Source organism: Aulonocara sp. 'chitande type north' Nkhata Bay, linkage group LG16 (genome assembly GCF_057382095.1).
Source record: "Aulonocara sp. 'chitande type north' Nkhata Bay isolate Kocher_YH1m ecotype deep benthic linkage group LG16, A_spYH_male_GT1.1, whole genome shotgun sequence".
Lineage (NCBI taxonomy): Eukaryota > Metazoa > Chordata > Actinopteri > Cichliformes > Cichlidae > Aulonocara > Aulonocara sp. 'chitande type north' Nkhata Bay.
In genome coordinates this window covers 36,007,890-36,014,696 of record NC_141359.1, presented here as the reverse complement: position 1 = coordinate 36,014,696, position 6,807 = coordinate 36,007,890, and positions in this window count along the sequence as shown.

Here is a 6,807-nt window from a genome sequence, read left to right as displayed (position 1 = left end):
TCAGCCGACAGTTCTACTCTGGCTGAGGATCTAAATCTCTTTTATGCCCGTTTTGACAGGGAGAACACCGACCCTGTCCTGTCCCCTCTCCCCTCAACCGACCCTGCTCCGGTCCTGAGCACTCATGAGCTGAGGCGTGTGTTCCGGAGCATTAACACCAGGAAGGCGGCCGGGCCGGATGGAGTGCTGGGCCGGGTGCTAAAAGACTGTGCTGCGGACCTGGCGGACGTCTTCACCTCTATATATAACACCTCGCTGTCCTGTTCACTGGTACCATCCTGTTTCAAAGCAGCAACCATCGTTCCCATCCCAAAACAGTCAAATGTCACATGTCTGAACGATTTCAGACCTGTGGCACTCACCCCCATTCCCGCCAAATGCCTGGAGAGACTGGTCATTAAACACATCAGAGCTGCTTTTCCACCATCCCTGGACTCGCACCAGTTTGCATACAGGGAGAACCGGTCAACCGAGGATGCGATCGCCACAGTGCTGCACACATTACTGAAGCACTTGGAACACAGGAACACCTATGCACGGCTCCTCTTTGTAGACTACAGCTCGGCTTTTAATACCATCCGGCCATACAAACTCCGTCCCAAACTCCACCAACTGGGACTTAACTCCTCTCTGTGCAACTGGATTGTGGACTTCCTCACTAACCGTAGACAGAGTGTCAGAGTGGGTAAGAACACCTCTTCCACCCTTGTGGTCAACACCGGTGCCCCTCAGGGGTGTGTTCTGAGCCCTCTGCTATACACTCTCTTCACCCATGACTGTATTTCCTCCTGCGCGTCCAATCTCATTGTTAAGTTTGCAGATGACACCACAGTGCTCGGACTTATATCCAACAATGATGAGACAAACTATAGGACAGAGGTGCAACAACTAGAGTCATGGTGCCACGACAATAACTTGGTCTTAAACACCAAAAAGACCAAGGAGATCATTGTAGATTTCCGGAAGAGGGGTCATAACAACCATCTGCCTCTCTTCATTGGCAGTGAGGCGGTGGAGAGGGTGAGCAGTTTTAAATTCTTGGGGGTAACTGTGACCGAGGACCTGTCCTGGGGCAACCATATCACCTCAGTTGCACGGAAGGCCCAACAGCGCCTCTACTACCTGAGGAGACTGCGGAGCGCACACATTCCCAGATCTCTGATGTTGAACTTCTACAACTGTGCCATCAGCAGTGTTCTGACGTATGGATTTCTAGTGTGGTTCCCCAGCTGCACCAAGGCCGATCAGCAAGCACTCCAGCGGGTGGTGAAAGAAGCTGGCAGAATTATTGGAACAAGTCTGCCAGAGATCAGTAATATCTTCCCCACTCGCTGTCTGAGGAGGGTGCACAGTATCCTGCGGGACCAACATCACCCTGCGCGCCACCTTTTCCATCTGCTGCCCTCAGGGAGAAGGTACAGGTCTATACAGGCCAGAACATCCAGACTGGCCAACAGCCTGTATCCACAGGCTGTGAGGCTCCTGAACTCTCTGCCCCCCTCTCACGGACAATAACCATATCCAACTTCTTAATAGCAATGAACTGGTCTGCATTGGTGCATCATATCTTTATTCTCTTCCCCCTCCTGCCCCCCCCCCCCCCCCCTCTTTCTTAAATAGATAACTATCATATCTGATATCATATCTCACAGTACAATAATATTGAATGGGTTGCATTGTTGTATTTTGTCATGTTTCTCAGGTCTTTGTCTGAATTTCTACGAACATTATTGCTAAGGATTGTCTTATTGCATTGGAGTCACACTGGGTTAAATATGTACACTTGGGTTTTAAGGGGTATTTATTATTTTCTTCTTTTTTTTGGGTTGTATGGAAGCCCCAAATGCAATTTCATTGTTCTTGACAATGACAATAAATAAATAAATACTAAATACTAAATACTAATTGTATGTATACTGAAAAAGCCCTGTGGTTCAGAATCTGATTTACTAATATACGCATGGTGGTAAGAACTAAAACACAGGGAAAAAAACACTCCATCGCATCATCTTTGGGACAGTGCCGAGAAATTAGACTACTTCATTATTACTGCTGAAGGTTTGTCATGGGGTGTAGTTCATTTTCCACATGACTGCATAGAGTCCTGTCAAAACTTTTTTCATATGACTGTATTTGTCATAAAAAATGTATTAAAATGCATTTTAAAAATGTGTCAAAAGATACCAGCATCATAAGCATGGATTAAATAAGCATGGATGGAAACGCTGCAAGCCACAGCTGCCTGTGTTAGCATCACCAGCCAAACACTGCAGGACTTGATTCAGATGAAAGACAATACTAAGAGAGATACAAAGGATACAGAGAAACAATGACCATTACCTGTAGGCTAGAACAGATTAGCCCACGGGTATTTGGGCATTGGTTCTCCAGGTCCAACTCTGTTGTCAGAAGGAAACACTCTTTACGGACCAATGGTATTACTTCAATATGTGTTTTGATGTTGGTGATAAAAAGCCCCTTCTACACTTTAGTTATCAAACCATTCAGTGGCCTCATGTGCTTGTATCGGCATCATCACCCTGGCAGTTGGCAGTCTTGATGAAACGCTTCATCAGTTGTCTCTGTATGACAGTTTTTAACATCGAGCCCACTCTCATTAATATTCACATGTCAACATGTATCCCTTTTTGGCACGCAAGTAAAGATTAGAAATCAGAGAAACTTCTAATGTTCTCAAAATGTATGCCTGTAATTGACATGAAATTGTCCAAACTCAATCTTAGGCTTCTTACTTTTTGACTTAAATTAAAAAAAAAATCCAGTTAGTTTTCCAAAAGCAGATGTGGAGTTTGGAAAGCTCTGAAAACTCCCGTGAAGACCTAGAAAGTCTGTTTCAACAGAGCCCTGATGTAACGTCCTGCAATGTCTCCTCTGGAGTAGCGCGATCAGCGTTCTTCTTTGCCATTGTTTTAAAACTTCCTTTTAAGTCTTTATTATCTTGCAATAATATTCCACGGCATGTCAGCAGACCCCAAAAGCCATGCTGATGTTGTCAGTATTAATGGCAAGTCATGCACCTCCAGGCAAGGGCTTATTCACTGCGTGACACGCTGTCTATCACTTTGTCATTTTTCCTGTCTTACACACTCACGTCAGTGTGTTGCCTCTGGTCCAGCCTTGGTATTTTGAAAGAGAGCACAGCTGCAAAGCCCTACATTTTAATCCGCTCCACCCGCTGGTGTCGCCACCTTTTTTTTTTTTCAAAATGACAGCGAACAATTAACGGGAAATTAGTCACCAAAGCTCAAAGTACTTAAAGATCCACCACTTGTGATATTGGTAAAAGTATATATATATATATATATATACTCTTCAGCCCACCAGACCTGTTAATTGTTACTGGCAAGAAATTGAAATTGTAGCTTCACATCAGTGTAAGAAGATAAATATATATTTTTTGCGAAATATTGCAAATACACTTGACTACAGATACATCTCAGGTGAAAATACTGACCGCAAACCACCAAAAACATAAGAATAATTACACATCCTTTGGATTTATGCCAGAATTGTTTCATAATTTAACCCCACAAATCCAAAGGGACCTTAATTAAATCCCCTTTTTTCAGTTTTTCTTTGACAGTAAAAGCTTGTTGTATAAAGCAAAGTTTTTATTTAAGCTAGAATCCCGAGTGCTACAATACCTCATACAGCACACAATGTCAAATGTTGCTGCAGCTCGAGGAGGTGGTGGTGTGGATAATGCCTGCTTTTGTGCTGAGGCGTTTAAAGACCACATGAGTTTAAACTCGAGTGTTTTTAAAGTATTGTAATGGTTCTTTTATTTATGTTATTTATTTCGATTCTTCTTTTTTTGGATATATGAGGTAAATGGTCTGGTACATGTATAGCCACAGCTTTTTCATTCATTCAATCACACACACATTCATACAGCATACACCCAAGCACTTTTTCTAACATTCACACACACTCTGATAAATGCATCGGGGGCAACTCAGGGTTCAGACATGCAGACTGGAGGAGATCGATCCACTGACCTTCCCACTGGTAGATGACCCACTCTACTGCCTGATCCAAAGCCTCCACCTGCACCCTCTATGCTTTTCAGTGTTTCTGTGGAGAACAGTTAGAAGGTTTATTTGGCAATGACACACCATGACCAAGACTCCTGTGGTGATTAATCAAATCCAGCCAGTGTTCACCTTCAGGGTGTTTCTCTTTTTTCCGACTTCACTGTCGTGTCCTAGAATTTTGGAAATTCAAAATGATGAGAAACTGAGCCAAGTGCACCTGGGAGAGGATCTGCAAAGTGAGAAGCTGTCCTTCAGTTGAATTCAATTCAGTTTCCTTTACATAGTGCCAACAAAAATAGTCACCTGAAGGAGTAATAAATATATTTGTATTATGATATATATAGACATTTACTGTAATAAGCTGTTTATGGTGATTACAATACATTTGGAACAAAACAGCTGGAACTCTTACACTTCAGTATTTACATTTCATGCACAACAACACTGTTTTTACAGTAAGAAACTTATTGTAGATTACAGTAAAGACACTGTCAAACCTACAAATCTAGCTACATTACTGTAATTGCCTTCAGTCAACACTGATTAAGGCTGATATTGTACATTATTAATATTAGTGTTATAAAATATTAGTTTCTTTCTCAGGCAATGAGTAGTTAAGCTTAGTTTGATAAAAACAAATTTAAACAGACGTGTTTCTTCCTTTATCAAAAGAAACTAATAAACTGCAGCATTGTGTGCAGAAAGACAAAAGAGAGACGCTATCTGAGCTCTGATAAGATTAATAGAAGAAAGCAGTCAGGGATGGAGCAGAGCGCTGGCACAGATTTCCAGGGTGAAAGCTAGCAGATTTCCAAAACAGTCCCCATAGATGCAGCTATTTATGTGGAGAAATGAACCATTACTGTATCTAATTTGTGGCAAATTGATCCTGGAGACTAGGGCTGTCATCCATCCTCGTGCTTGTGTGTTTAGACGCCGATTTATACTTTGTCAGAGGGGAATAGAGCTGGGAGGACAAATGTGTCAGCTCACTGCCTCGCTCAGGCTCCTGTCACAGAAGAGCTATGATGGTGAAGAAAGCAGCTGGGGAAGGATTCACTCATATTTTGGCAACAGGAAGCTCCGCAGGCGGACATAAGTGAGGAAACCAACCTTCAGGTGACATAATGAAGTGAAGCAGGGCATGACTTGTACCTTATTTAATCTCTCGATATTGTTAGCGAGTACAAAACAGGAAAAAACAACAAAAAAAAGCAAATAAAAATGTAATTATGGTCTGGACTAAAACGACTGCCAGGGTGAAGTGAATAACACTGATCATCCGATTACAATGCAGCGTTCTGCTGGGAAACCTTGACAAGCCAAGCACACCCCGACAGCAGTGGTCTCCCCCCAGCTGCACATGAACTCAGAACATAACAAAGATTTGGACAATTCAGTGAGGAAGCTGAAGTCCACACTGAAAGTAAAGAAAAATAACAAAACTTGTAAATGTGCAGAAAACAAATGGAAAATCAACCACAGTTTACCTAATTAGAAACCTGCGGAGCCTATACTACCACAGTGTTGTTATGCTGACCTTTCCAGCCCCAAACTTTACATTTCAAACTTTAAAACACATAGAAAAAAGACTGAAAACTTTATCTTTTACCCCCTTCACGCACAGTGGCCTTTGGCCCACAGCTTTGCCTCTGTACTCGGGAACAAATACAGAGGAAGAGTGCAGCGTGGTCGAATTTTGAATCACTGATTAAAATATTGCTGTAAAAGTAGAAAGAGAAAACTTTAAAAGACGCCGGAGGCAGAATTAATGTTTAATGAAGGCTTTTAATAGACATGCAAATTTCCACAAATGTATAAATAACCATTAAATAAAGACATCTAGAACTACAACTGAGATTTGAATCATTGCTGCTGCTATCAGCACTGCTCACACTGCAACTACAACTTCATTTAGAAGTAACCGCCTTCAGGGTCAGAGGTTAAACTGCTGTTGTCAAGATAGTCTTTTGAACTGGTAACTGAAACGGAAACGTTAAGTGTCACTTCGTTAATTGACATTGCATTATCCCCATCTAGTGGTAAAAACCACATGATGCAAGTGTTTGCACATCAAATTAAAACACCATCCAGCGCACGATGAAAACACTGCTGCTGAGGACTAACTTTGACTCTAATGTAAAGCTACAATAGGAGGAAGGTTGCAAAACTTAAGTATGATGTGATGAAACTCAAATATGGTTCTCTACATCTCTCAAACATCAATATAGTCCTCATTTTTTAACATAAATCATTTGCTTCTAAAACATAATCAAATATATTTTTTATAACATCATTTAGACATTGGTCTGTGCTAATTAAGCTCATCTGTCAGTGCAAATCAACGCATTTTGTCCATTTCATGTTTTTAGTTTTTATGTCTTGTTGAAATTTTTTACATAAGGTTAAAAAATAGTACTTGTACTAACAGCAATAATGCTAGCAATATTAGTAATGATGACATCACATGCATAAAAGAAAAGTTTGAAAAGTGCATCAGAATAAAAAGAAATATAAATAAATAAATAAATAAAAGAGATAAAAACATTTTGCAGTGCTTATAGAATTAATACAGTCAGCGTAAAAGTTAAATAAAACAAATAAAAACTATTTTATTTATTTATTAAACTCTTACTATTATTGTTAATTCAAAAACAATATGCTTTTTTTTTATAATATTTAGAAATATCTAGGGTTAATATTGTGCTTTATATTAAATAAATAAATAATGATAAAAATAATAATTTTCAAA